The 15,026-nt window shown below is 37.4% G+C and overlaps 1 long non-coding RNA gene across 2 annotated transcripts; it reads left to right on the forward strand.

The window, feature by feature from the left end:
* The first annotated feature begins 10,727 nt into the window (after positions 1-10,727).
* LOC145777856 (uncharacterized) lies at positions 10,728-13,596 on the forward strand. 2 transcript variants are annotated; one of them, XR_014290391.1, is made up of 4 exons: positions 10,728-11,151; positions 11,768-11,956; positions 12,181-12,299; positions 13,273-13,596. It is a non-coding gene; the product is annotated as an uncharacterized LOC145777856 (long non-coding RNA). The 2 variants fall into 2 exon arrangements; XR_014290390.1 differs by having other exon boundaries at positions 10,728-11,956.
* The last annotated feature ends 1,430 nt before the right edge of the window (positions 13,597-15,026 follow it).

Raw genomic sequence — 15,026 nt, forward strand, 5'->3', positions numbered from 1 at the left:
ATCAGCAGCACTTGCAGAACTGTCAGTTACATTACTAACGTCCATATCGTCTTCATCAGAACTTTCATCTAAATCTCCTACTGAACCAGCTTCAAACTCCATCTCTTCCTCTTCACTGGAAGCTGTTTCATCAGTACTTGAAGAAAATAAGTCCAATACATCATCCTCTGTCGAAATGTGTCTAGCCATATTCATACGTCAATTGCAAATAATATAAAAAGTCTGAAATAAAACAAAAACAAACATAATTCAATGAGTAGCCTATATTCAAAGTTGTGCTAAAGCTACCGTGTTCTGCCTGAACAAGTAGCCACAATACGTTTGCGAAAGCTTTGCAGTAGCCTACGATATGTCACTGCCAACTAAGCCACACGTGGTTTCCACTTTATTCAGTTTCGCAGCCTAACAATGCCTAGTTATCACGTGGCATTACGCAACGTGAAATTCTGCACAGTTCACTTTCAATACAACTCGGTTTTCTGAGAATTAGATTTGCTTGGCTGACCAACCACAACTACTTTTATTTTGCATGCTTTGATTCTCTAAGAGAAGTAACAGCAACATATTTTCATAGCAACTATGCTTGTTTACCGAAAGTTTACGTTTGGCAAGAAACGGTCGCCTTACGAGTGTGCAAAGTGGAATTTTAGGAAAAGGCGAGCTATACTCGCCTTACGACTAAATCGGCAATTTTCCGAAGGCGAGCCAGACTCGCCTGTTGACCGCAAAGCGTAGGATTGTCCATTGAACAGTCCTTTAGCTGTATAAATAAGTTAGTGGAGTGAATCTCGTTTAGGACTGTAATCCACATAAGATTCTGTAAGGACCTGTGATGAATATCTACTGCTTTCGACCTTGTGCAAAATGTAATTCTCACATAATATTTGCGTTTCTTGAAAAAGGATCACTTGTTGTGCACCGGGATAATTTTGATGGATCATTTTTTTACTCAAATAACCTACCACCCGCAGCTTAAGTGAGGCTGTTAAAATGGCCATTGATTGCTTTCAATCTTGTTCAGTATACCTGCAGTTCACCTCTGTAATGGAATCTCACTAGCAGGAGTTCACCCTAGGTCGTAAACATATTGTTGGAATTTGCCAATTTTAAATTACGTAACTGTTTGCTTTTTCCTTTTTCTGAAAGTGGTTTATATACCTCTGCACAAAACAATTTTAACTCAGACTCATAAGATAACTTTTCAAATTCAAAATTTAAATTCAATTCGAACTCACGAATAAAAGAACTTGAGACTCATTGTGTTACCTTTGTACCATCGAAGCTTTGTTACGCAAGCAGCGGTTCTGCTGTCATGAGGGGTAAATAAACAACATAAATCAATAAATTCAATTCGAACCCCTGCAATTCTATTTGAATAAGTTTGCTTTTTAGGCACTAATGATGCTCTAGGGTAGTAGAGCGAAATGTATATGCCATAAATAAGGCTCTGCTGATTCTCTATGCATTTTTAATAATAATAAAAAAAAGATGCTGACACAAGCTTACATTCAATCACTTATTTCAAAATTGGTATATCATCAGGAAAACACTATAGGCTACACTCTGTACCCTACCCAACTAGATTTAAGCAATGCCATTTATAAGCAGAAAATAGGCAGGAAGAGTTTACTTCTTTTAATCTTGTTTGTTTTCACCTTTCCAGACATGTTGGATCAATATGCCTGGACATGGCAGTTTAAGGTTCAGTTGGTCGAGCAAAAATAGTAAGGTAAACGCTCAGCCAAAGCAGCACCACAGTTAGAAACTGTTCAGTGATACAGAAATCAGTAGGCTTAGGCTAAATAGCATTATATTTTATGTATTGAAGCAGTTGAACATAGCCAACCTTAATGCGACAACAATTTGTTCTTGATCAAAAACAAATGAAGTAGGCTACATAGTGTTATGACTTGAAAAAAAAATTCAAAATTTTGTGTGTCCTGTGGTCACAAATGAAGAACTTTTACGTCCTGATTTGAAAACTCACAAAAGTTAAGACAGTTTAAACAAAAATCTCCTGCACCAATTTTTTCCAGTTTTCAATGTATGAAGGATGGGCTTTCTTTTGTAGATATAGACCAGTGGTTTTCAACTAGGTTCCGCAGAAATTCATAATTATTCAGAAATTCGGAATTATTCATATCATGGCTTACCACAAGTCAATGAATTTGTTGAGAAGAATGTGGTATCCTGGACGAAAAGTCTTGCTGTAAAGCCAACAAGAAGAAGAAACATGCCAATGATTGAAACCCTGAGTTTTGCATTCCCAAAAAGAAAGACATTATCGGGTGATACCACTCACTTTTGGACCAAGCTAAGGATAAGACATCACCAAGATAGATTTTTTCCCTGTTTGACATCACCAAGATAGGAGAGTGGCTGTGCCAAGAAGACAAAAACTATATAACCTATAAATTGAATCTAAAGGAAAAATTGGCTATACAACCAACAAAACTGCTCCAAAATCGTCAATCCACCCTTCAAAGAGAGTGCGAACATCAAGTGCTTCACATACCAGTACCAATGTGGCTTCACATCATGTCACACCAAATGAAAAAGATGAGACGACAATTCAGTGACGTTCGGTGGCTTAAACCGTTGGGAAAGCAACTTGGAAATATGCTGCAGCAAGGTAGTAGGCACGAAGGACGTAACCGTCGGGCGAAGCCCGAAGGCGTGTTGCCGAAGGCAACACTTCCAGCGGGGGGTCTGGGGGGCCTCTCCCAGAAATTTTTGAGAAACACTTCCAATTTTGTGCGCTCTGAGAGCATTTCCAAAACAAATCAAAAATAAAAATCTGTCAAATTGTGTTTCGCCTATGTCGTGATCATACATCCATTTAATGTTTAGAAGTCATGAACAATCTTAATTTTAACGTTGCAGGACCAAAATCCTGTGTTAGACATGGAATAATAGTTGTCTAAATGTTTAATTAGTCATGAATGTTCATTCTCAGATATTCAGTTAAGCCTACACTACAAAAACTAACACTTAGGCCTAAACATTACAACCGCAAGCAATTTGTACAAAAAGCTGGATAAGTTTGCCTCCTGCGTATAGAAGCTTAACGAACTAAATATTGCATCCGCAGCCACAACATCTGTTAATACGGATCGGCTGAATAGGGTTGTTGAGAAACTGCAAAATGCAGTGATCAGCAAGGGTTTTGATAAACCACAGTATATTGGTTGCCAACATCATATTCTTGATAGAGTCTTAAAGCATGTATTAGAGTTTTTCAATCCAACGTCTTCAACAAAAACAACTCTAAACTACAAATTTGTAGATGATGTGGTGAAACACTACGAAAACTTGCAACAATCCTACAAGCCAGAAATTGAGATGGAAATGGTTGAAAACCCAGGATGGAGGGATGATTTTAAGTTTCTTTTTGAGTTGTGCAGAGCATTCCGCTTCTTCGTAGAAAATGGTAGATTTCCACTAATCAAATGGCATAAACTTCCATCTCTACACAATGCTAGATGGAATTCAAGAGCCATTTATGCTATGATTGCCTACTTCCTCATCCCTAGATAGAGAATAACTCTGGAGATACCATGCTCATTCATCGCAAATGCGTGGCAGAAATCCTGGTTTTCTTACCAAAGGTTTAAAGATGGAATATACCAAAGATTATTTGACGCTATGTTTGAGCTCGAATGTCCTGATGTCCTGGAGCCTTATAGTGCTTTAAAACCCATTGGAATTAGGATAAGTCCAACATAATTGCAGAAAGGGGAGTTAAATTGATGGAAGAACTTTAACAGAAGTGCAAAAAGGACAAATATTTGAACATTAAATTTGTAGCAAAGAATGTTTTGAATTGTAAAATTTTTTTTTACATTTGGACCAATGCCAAAAATTACAATTAGTTTGTGCGGGACATTTTTTACGATTTGAACAAAATAATTCTAATTTTCTAAATTTATACCAAACTGTTCATTGATTCCTGCTACAGGCAAAAACAAATTTCCTAGTCATAACCTTAGGCTACAATGATGAAAAATACTTTAAACTACGCCTTTCACACAAAAATTTGTTCACTTTTTAGTTGGAACACTTTTGTTTTATTAGAGAAAATGGCCCCCTCAACAGTAAAAAAACGAAAAACTACTCGTTTTTCCTTTACAATGTTATGCTATAGGGGGAAAAGTGGCCCGACTTCTCCCCTCTCGGAGCCCCTGCTGCCAGGTACTACGACAGTTTATCTAACGACAGTTTATCGAACGACAATTAATCGACCGACGGTTAATCGAAACGACTGTTTATCGAAACGACTGTTCACCGAACGACAATTAATCGAACGACAGTTAATCGAAAACCTAACCCTAACCTAAACTCTAACCCTAACCCTTGAGTAATGTGCATTAAAATTTTTGAAGAAATTTGTTTCGGGAGATTCGTCGTTCGATAAACTGTCATTTCGATAAACAGTCGGTTCGATTAACTGTCGTTTCGATGAAGTGTCGTTAGATAAATTGTCTTTCGATAAATTGTCGCGTCCACCGTTCTGCCATGCTAGACAGGTATAGTCATTACCTGATCCGGCCTCCTGAAAAAGTCAATCGTGTTTGATTGACGAAACGTCGAAATAAAAGCAGATTATCACCTGAAACACCTCATGGTAGCTTAGCTTAGTTCACACCGAAACAGTGTTTCCTGCTATTAAACTAAATGTTTGGTGAACAACTTCATTCATTTTTTTATGCAAACCTGCTGTTTTAATATTTCCTCTTCACCCATAGCTGCAACAAAAACTTGCAACAACATCAAAGCTCTGTGCTCACAATTTGTATGTGTATTCTTTTTAATGATTTATCAATTCTAGAAACGTAAGTTGCAGTTGTAATAAATAAACATCTAAAAATTATTTTATTGCACTGCTGAGTAAAATGAACAACAAGGACAACCCAAAACTTGTGGATTCATCAACGATGACAGAACAATACGAAATCCATGATGCGTCGATAAACTACCCGACCAACGTTGCAACAGCGTTTTTGCAATCTGATAATTCTACGGAATCTACGGGAATTAATTTCAAAGCTTCCATTCCAACGGATCAAGTACAATTGATGACGCTCAGTCCAAGACCAGGAGCCTCAGTCCACAATGAAGTGGTTACAACACAACCAATAATTATGCCGTTTACACAATTTCCAGCCAATGGAGTGTTTTGTTCCACTTGCAATGATGTTGTTTCCACCGTGACGAAAAGTAAATATAAACAAGCTGCTTTTTGTTGGTGTTGTTTATTTTTCTGTTTTGCCAGCCCATTGTGTTGTTGCCTGCCGTTTCTGTTTGATGACATGAAAGTAGTCAATCATAATTGTCCACACTGCAAGACAAAGTTGGGAACGTTTCGACCTAAAACCTCTTGCCAAAGTCGCAGCATAATTATTTTGTTTTTTATTATTGGGTTCGTGTCATCTGTGGTAGCTATATATTTTAAATTTATAAAGTATAGTAGATACTACTAAAAGAAAGATTCTAAACACAGCTTGCTGACATGTGAATAATAGAAATAATATGTTTGGAGCCACTTTAAAGCTATACTTTTCTGAATCTTCACAGCTGATTTCATATAGAAATAGTTTAGAAACTTAAGGGCTTTAAAATCTTGTGTAAAAATGTTATTTGCATCCCAGACAGCAAATCAACCGTTATTTACATTGATTCAACGTCTCCAGACGTTGAATCAATGTCAAAAATGGAAACGTCCTGGGTTTGGCAGGATTGCTCCTCAGAAAATTCAATCAATTACAGCTGTTTGATATCCACACAAACACAGTGATATTGAGTTTTCAAAGTGTTTCAAAACGACAAGAAATTTTGTTCATTGAGAGGTAAAGTTTCGTTTTGATGAATGATTAATCAGCATTATAGCATTTAAAATGGACTTGCACAAGATATACAACAACCAAGCCATAATAGACACCAAAAAGAAAGGACCACCTGTGTATTCATGTCCTGGAAGGGAATCAAAGGCTTAAGGAATTGGAAACTTTAGATAGGCAAGAACTTTTACGTCAATACAACGTCATTAAGCGTAACTTATTTCAGCTTTAAGAACAGAAACTTTCTTTTGAATTGCTTTTGTCATTTTAATAACTTTTGTGTTAATAATTAACCTTTGTAAGCTTGTATTACGTTCTCTGAAAAATCCTAAAGAGGCAGTGCTCCAAACCTTGGTAATCAGTAAAAATGAAGAAAAAAAAACTTTATTGTTATTTCTCTCTTTCTCATTTGTCAAGTCAACTTTTTCAACAAAGCATATCATCAACTGATTCTCAAACTTTCCTGATTGTGAAATTAGATACCGCAAGGACATCTTCTAAGCAACAGAGCCCAACATTTACTCAACTTTGTATGAGATCACAGACGTCTAAGCAGGCTACAATTGCCAGCAACAAGGTCCCGTGTTCTGCCATGCTAGACAGGAGGAAGTCATTACCTGATCCGGCCTCCTGAAGAAGTCAATCGTGTCCGATTGACGAAACGTTGAAATAAAAAGCAAATTATCACCTGGAACACCTTGCAGTAGCTTATCTTAGTTCACACCAGAAGAGTGTTTCATGCTATTACATTAAGTATCTGGTAAACAACCTCATTCAATTTTTTTTATACAAACCTGCTGTTTTAATCTTTCCTCTTCATCCTAAGTCCAACAGAAGCTTGTAGCAACATCAAAGCTCTGCGCTCACAATTTGTATGTGTATTCCTTTTAATGATTTATCAATTCTAGAAGCGTAAGTGGCTGTTATAATAAATAAACAACTAAAAATTATTTTATTGCACTGCTGAGTAAAATGAACAACAAGGACAACCCAAAACTTGTGGATTCATCTACGATGACAGAACAATACGAAATTCATGATGCGTCGATAAACTACCCGACCAACGTTGCAACAGCGTTTTTGCAATCTGATAATTCTACGGGAATTAATTTCAAAGCTCCCATTCCAACGGATCAAGTACAATTGATGACGATCAGTCCAACACAAGGAGCCTCGGTCCACAATGAAGTGGGTACAACACAACCAATAATTATGCAGTTTACAAAATTTCCAGCCAATGGAGTGTTTTGTTCCACTTGCAATAATGTTGTTGCCACTGTGAGGGAAAGTGAATACAAACGAGCTGCTTTTCACTGGTGTTGTTTATTTTTCTGTTGTGCCAGCCCATTGTGTTGTTGCCTGCCGTTTCTGTTTGATGACATGAAAGTAGTCAATCATAATTGTCCACACTGCAAGACAACGTTGGGAACATTTCGACCTAAAACCTCTTGCCAAAGTCGCAGCATAATTATTTTGTTTTTTATTATTGGGTTCGTGTCATCTATGGTGGTAGCTATATATTTTAAATTTATAAAGTATAGTAGATACTACTAAAGGAAAGATTCTAAACATAGCTTGCTGACATGTCAATAATGTAAATTATATGTTTGCAGCCATTTTAAAGCTATGCTTTTCTGAATCTTCACAGCTGATTTGATTCTTTAAGTAGAAATAGTTTAGAAACTTACAGGGCTTTAAAATCTTCTGTAAAAATTTATTTGCACCCCAGACAGCAAATCAACCGTTATTTACAATGATTCAACGTCTCCAGACGTTGAATCAATGTCAAAAATGGAAACGTCCTGGGTTTGGCAGGATTGTTCCTCATACAATGTTGACCAATTCAACTTTGTTTTAACTACATTTTATGCATGTTCAGGCCCGACAATCATGTTTTAATCAAGACGCACATCTTGTAGTTCACCAATAACCTACCATCAACTTAAAATTAGATTTCATTTGAAGTTTGAGCGACAAGTTTTGATACACCATAGGCTACATGTGTAATGAAAGTTTTTTTTTTTAAATATATTTTCTTTCATGGCAACAGAAGAATTTCAATAGCAATTAATGTATTTGTTCAAGGTTTGTACAGTATTGTTGTTAGCTCAAAGCAAAATTTCGAAAATTCATCTGAGGTGCCCCCTCCTTACGTAGCCTATATAGCATACAAGGCACCCCAGCAAACATTGATTGCTGGGCCAGCGTCGGCTATATGCTGGGTATGTTGGCACAAGGCTGGCAATTTTGTCCAACATTTTGCCAACATTGCCAACATTACGCCAACAATTTCAATACTTCTTATTATGCGTTCAAAAAGGTCTTAAAGATTTTGTTTCAGGTTTATTTGTTTTAAACTGTAAAAATACTAACACAAACCTCTTTTCATGTGGTATTGCTTTAAAACACAGTTGTGTGATTGGCTGACATCGGTCAGAAGCATTGCCAGTGTTGTGCCAATTCATAACAATTTCGGTGTTTTCTTCAAATTTATGCAAATGTAATACCATCATTTTGCTACAATTTTACATTTTAATAATAGGCTATCAATGCTGTTATTATTTTCTGATACCGTACAAGTATACTATGAATACTTAAGACCAGCGTTGGTCAGAAGGGTAGCCAACAGTTTGCCAACAAAGTAGTTTCATTTTAGTTTGTTTATGCCAAACTGAGCAGAGGTCTAGAAAAAGGCTGGAGCAACAAAACGCGAACGCGATAACGTGCTTGATACCCAAACAGTTTAAACTTTCCATTAGCCCTACACGTTTCCACAAAATAAACAATTGCAATGTCGGCTATATGCTGGATGTGAGGGCACAAGATTGGCAATTATGTCCAACATTTTGCCAACAATACGCCATCAATTTCAATAACTTATTTCTTATCATGCGTTCAAAAAGGTCTCAAAGATTTTATTTCAGGTTTATTTGTTTTAATCTTTAAAATTACTAACACAAACTTCTTTTCATGTGGTATTGCTTCAAAACACAGTTGTGTGGTTGGCTAACATCGGTCAGAAGCATTGCCAGCGTTGTGCCAATTTATAACAATTTCGGTGTTTTCTTTAAAATTATGCAAATGTATACCATGATTTTGCTACAATTTTACATTTTAATAATAGGCTATCAATGCTGTTATTATTTTCTGATACCGTACAAGTATACTATGAATATTTAAGACCAGCGTTGGTCAGAAGTGTAGCCAACAGTTTGCCAAGTTTGTTTATGCCAAACGGAGCAGAGGTCTAGAAAAAGGTAGGAGCAACAGAAACGCGAACGTGATTCCGTGCTTGATACTGAAACAGTTTAAGTTTCCATTTGCCCTACACGTTTCCACAAAATAAACAATTGCAATGTCTGCTATATCCTGGATGTGAGGGCACAAGATTGGCAATTATGTCCAACATGTTGCCAACAATACGCCATCAATTTCAATAACTTATTTCTTATCATGCGTTCAAAAAGGTCTCAAAGATTTTATTTCAGGTTTATTTGTTTTAATCTTTAAAATTACTAACACAAACCTCTTTTCATGTGGTATTGCTTCAAAACACAGTTGTGTGGTTGGCTAACATCGGTCAGAAGCATTGCCAGCGTTGTGCCAATTCATAACAATTTCGGTGTTTTCTTTAAAATTATGCAAATGTATACCATGATTTTGCTACAATTTTACATTTTTATAATAGGCTATCAATGCTGTTATTATTTTTTGATACCGTACAAGTATACTATGAATAGTTAAGACCAGAGTTGGTCAGAAGTGTAGCCAACAGTTTGCCAAGTTTGTTTATGCCAAACGGAGCAGAGGTCTAGAAAAAGGTAGGAGCAACAAAACGCGAACGCGATAACGTGCTTGATACCGAACCAGTTTAAAGTTTCCATTCGCCCTACGCGTTTCTACAAAATAAACAATTGCAACGTTGGCTACTTTATTTCAGCTTCACTGGATTTATTCTTTGAAAATATTAATAGCCAACAATAAAATGACTCTTTAACTAAATGACTCATGTGGTTTAGTGGAAAAACACAGTTTCTTTCGCATACCGTATTCTTGTACCAACAACGCCATGATAAAAATCGTTTGTTCATATTCAATTGCTTCAGATAATTTAGTGCAATAAATGTCTTGTGATTCAGAGAACACTTCCAGAAAGTTTAGGCTTTGGCGCCTCCAATACCCAACTAGCATAATCCGTTCTGTTTACATTGATTCAACGTCTGCAGACGTTGGTAAGGTAACTAACAAGCGATAAACTTAAAAACGTGGTTGCTAATTCAAGTTGCCAGGTCTTCATTTTTTTCTTATGTTCAACAAAAGCTTTTTTAATTTTCAAGTTTAACTATACTAAAATGTTTTGTAATATTTTTGAAAACATTTTTTCAGGACTAACCTCAAAATTTGCGTGCAGTTCAAGAAAATTTAAAACAACTTGTAAGCTTAATCGAATTCACTTGTTGATGTTTAGTAGCGCTCGACACAGCAGCATGATTGTGGTGATCATGTAATCATTGAGTTGCGGCTGCACTGCCGCCGCGCTGCTGACCTGTCTGCAGACGCTGAATCAATGTAAAAAAAAATCGATTGATGCAGTATCACTTGTTGATTTTGTTCTGAGAGCAGTCTCGCTCACTGTCTGATTTTGACCACGTGGGTAAGATTCTCGTGTCGCCAACAAAGGGACGTCTTTACTTTAAATGTAGCAAAGCTTGCACAATAGGCCAGCTTCAGGAGCAGTCATGTTGCGTCGAAATCTCTCCTCAATTTCTTGAAGCGAGATTTCACAAAACGATTGCTACTTTTACTTTCAACGATCCGGCAAATCGTTTTTTCTACTCCCGCGGTGCATAGAACAACACTGCAGGCACAATAATTGTTGTGAAAACTCCATTATGACGTCACTACTTAAACTTTGACTGGGCAATATGACGCGTTGCAGTGAAAGAGGCAACAAAGCTTTAGAATGCGGCGATGTGTTATATCAACGTGAGGAGATGCAATTTAGCAGAAGAACTTGGTTTGTTTTGATGAAGGAAGACAGAGGCCATGACTTAATCCTTTGCTAAAGGGATTATGACGTCACTCGATTCACTTCGACTGTTCAAGCATGGCGGTTGTGCTCAATACACAATTACGTGGAGAGCCGAAAGCACAATGCTTATGTGAACAGCGCTAAGAGGAATTTTTGCTTCTTGCATCGAAAATATAAAAAATCGAATTCAATTGAGATAGGCCTATTACGGCCGAAAGAAGTTTTAGAAATGATCAAAATGAAACTATAAGAATGACTTACGACAATGTTTATGAAAACCTGGTAAGTGAATGTCTTTTATTCATTGAACCTGAAATAATTGTGTAAAGTCGTTTTTGTCACTAGGCTACGTTTACACAATTTAAAGAAAGTTATAAAACTCAATTTAGAGAAAGTTATAAAACTCAATGACCAATGGAAAACTTTCATATGAAATATTCTCGTGACAAATTTAGTGCCAGTGCTTCTAGATGAGTGCTAAGAAGATATCAGCAAAGTAGCAGAGCTTGTGATGTCCCACAACATGTGTAGGGTTCTGCTCAATCTTTGATTTTGCTGCTCCGGCAGTGTTTGCCTGACTGCTTGAATGTGTTTGTATTTTTATGTCGTGTGGATAGGTCTGTGATGGTTGTAGAGTATTTGCAAATGTAGCTTCCATTGCCGTCAACTGAATAATAATAATAATAACATGTTTTATTTTGCGCCCATTGCGACGACATAGCCTACAGTAGCCTACACTGCGACCTACATAGGCAACAAAACAGACGACTGGAATCCCAAAATAAACTTTAAACGTTGGCTGTCATTTGTAACAGTCGAAAATGTCTGTAACAAGTGCTGAAGCTTTTTAATATGATGGATGAAACCCCTGTCATTACATTCGATTTACATTTTGCAGGTAGCAAATTTAAGACAAGCTGTTGGCAAAAATGCAAGCGATTGTATCAGTGGCCTTATTACCAACTATTATTATCGAACACAACACAGTTCAAAGCATGTCGAGAAAAAAGAAAGGAAAAAAAAAACGTCGTGAAGTCTAAGCACTCGTTTGATTGTTTAAAAAAGAATCTGAAAAAGATTGTTCTTGGTGAGTACGGATAAATGTTTTTACTACGACTAAATGATTATGTCATAACTATGCCATTTTGTTCTTTTGATTAATGTATGATGTAATTGTGAAGAGTATTGAGTAATGTATGAAAATGTTTTAGTGGTGTATTCGCAGTGATGTGAACAACGAACATGGTGGTTAGTAGGCTATGTCGGCATTATATGCTGATTTAACACTTCTTTTTTTACTTTCATGATTAGACATGGTGATGGCGCACGACAAAGCTGCTGCCGTGCAGCAAATTGATGAAGAGTTTCAGAGTGATTTCGAAATTGGAAGGACAGGCAAGGTGGCTGAAAACGGCAAAAACTAACTTTTGGTGAGCTTGTTATATGTTTGAAAGACAACAGCGCATGTGTTGCTTTAGTTGTTGAATAACTACTGTACACGCAATTAGAATGTATTGGAACTTGATTATTGCTCTGCGTGGCGCAGAATCGAATGATAAGTTTTTTGTCACGCACGTTGGAGAGAGGGATATTACATTGATATTACAGATTGTCAATTAACTTCGTAGTATCCTGAACGACAACTGATCAAAATCCTACACAGTGGCGTAGCCAGAAAAATGTTTTGGGGGGGGCCAAATATTTGATGAATTGAAGAGAACAACAAAGTGTTTGATTTAAAGCCATCGCCACTTGATGTGCAGTGGCGTATCCTGGTGGGTTGAAGCAATAAAACTGGTAGCGGGGTTAGAGCGTGCCGAAGGCACGCGTATTCTAAGGGGGTCCGGGGGCATGCTCCCCCGGAAAATTTTTGAAAAATTACACTCAAATAATGGATTATAGCGCTTTCTGAAAACACTTTTAGGGTAATATTTGTATGAAATTTATTAGCAGATAAACAGCTATTAACTTATTAAAGATAGCTCTTACACACGAACTGGCAAAAACTGCGGCTAAATTAGAGAACACCAAAAACACAGCTAAACAAAAACTCAATAACTACACAAAAGCCCAACAGAGTAAGCCATTCTGAAATTGCTTCCACAAATTAGTTCAAAGAAATGTAAATCGCGTAAATTTTGGGCGATTTACGATTTGGAAAATTTATTGGTGTCTTTCTGTGTGTCTAAAACAAGTCCTTGGGGGTGTTAATAGCCAGATCTCTTGGAAAACGATATAAATTTCTACAAACTTTATTGCATTTTCAACAAAGGGCTCAACTTCGGAATCCAAAGTTTGAAAATTTGGGGGGCATTGCCCCTTTTGCCCCCCTGGTTACGCCTATGATTCCTACACTGTTGCCAAACAGCCCTCTTGATTTAAATATTTTTGTTTCATTCGCAGGAATTCACAATGATAAAGATACACAAGAAAAAGCTGCTGATGTGCAATGAATCTCCATCTGTCAATACGATTTGATGTGGCTTGTTTCTAATAAATGTGAAAATATACGAAGCTCGGCTGTTACTTTGCTTTGTCACAAAGGGAGAAGTGTTGCTTATAAATCCGTGTTGCTGCTGTTCTTTCGCCCAAGGATTAGCTAGGTTCAACAATAAACTTTTGGTGATGAGCGAGGTTTAAGTACAGAGACGTTTGGCAAATGTAGATGCCAATGCTGTTCAGATGTTTTATGCACCAGCTTGCTTTGCATGGCCAACCTTGGTCAAAGCGCGGGCATCACAATAGTCAATAGATCAGATGAAGCAGCATCATGGTGCATAAAAGTCAACCAGAATTTAGGCGCCAGATGAAGCAAAATGGTGCACAAGCCATCTTGCCAACGTTGGCCAGATACAAATGCCAACGTTGGCAAGATGAAGCAAAATGGTGCATAAAACATTTTGCCAACGTTGGCAAGATACAGAAGCCAACGTTGGCTAGATGCAGAAGTCGACGTTGGCTAGATGCAGACGCCAACGGTGGCAAGATGCATACGCCAACGCTGGCCAGATGCATCCAAATGGTGCATAAAACATTTTGCCAACGTTGGTAAGATGCAGAAGCCAATGTTGGCTAGATGCAGAAGCCAACGTTGGCAAGATGCAGAAGCCAGCGTTGGCAAGATGCAGACGCCAACGCTGGCCAGATGCATCCAAATGGTGCATAAAACATTTTGCCACCGTTGGCAAGATGCAGAAGCCAATGTTGGCAAGATGCAGATGCCAGCGTTGGCAAGATGCATAATCCAATGTTGGCAAGATGCAGAAGCCAACGATGGCAAGATGCAGACGCCAACGCTGGCCAGATGCATCCAAATGGTGCATAAAACATCTTGCCAATGTTGGCTTCTGCATCTTGCCAATGTTGCGGCCAACTTCTTGCCAATGTTGCCCCAACAATCAATGTTTACTGCGACATTTCACTTCATCCTGAAATAAGTTAATTTAATTGTTTGGTAGTTGGTGAGCAAAGTGTTTACTTTTAAATATTTCTTTGGTATCATGTTTTTCAAAAGAGCTTAAAACTTTACTGGCACTATTCTTTATATTCACTGCTGAAACCATGCGATCCCAATGCCACCCGATAGGCTTGTTACATGGGATTGAGTGAGCGAAACAAGTGAGAAAGGTATGCAAAAATGTAGATGATGACGTGTTTTTTTTTTATTTTGGAACATTACCAAGTGCCCCCTCCTTAGATCTGTTACTACTTTAATATATGTACAATAAGTTACAGATAATTTTCTTTTGTATCTAGTTAGTGCATGGCTGCAATTGTTTTCAGTGTAATCAATTTCTTCTGCGGCTAAGGACATACTTTTCATCACTATGCATTCTTGTCGGTCATTTTGGACGTTTGTTCACGCGATCCAGAAGCGACCTTTTTAGCGACCCGGTACTGGTAAACCAACTGGTGATTGGGGACCCCTGGTGTAGGCAACAACGCTTTTATGTCTCATTTGAATTGTATGTTGCTTATTTCCATTTCAAAGTTAACAATGAGGCAATGACATTGTTGTAATTTCAATGGTTGTTGGTGCAAAATTTGCTTTGTAAAAATATTTCAACAAGAACTTTAAAACTGGAATTTCGATCCCTGGAACTCCTGTTGTTTAGAAACTTCTTAAATTTCACGCATTCCCATTATGCAAAATATCT

This window comes from Aplidium turbinatum, chromosome 1 (assembly GCF_918807975.1).
Source record: "Aplidium turbinatum chromosome 1, kaAplTurb1.1, whole genome shotgun sequence".
In the NCBI taxonomy this organism is placed as follows: domain Eukaryota; kingdom Metazoa; phylum Chordata; class Ascidiacea; order Aplousobranchia; family Polyclinidae; genus Aplidium; species Aplidium turbinatum.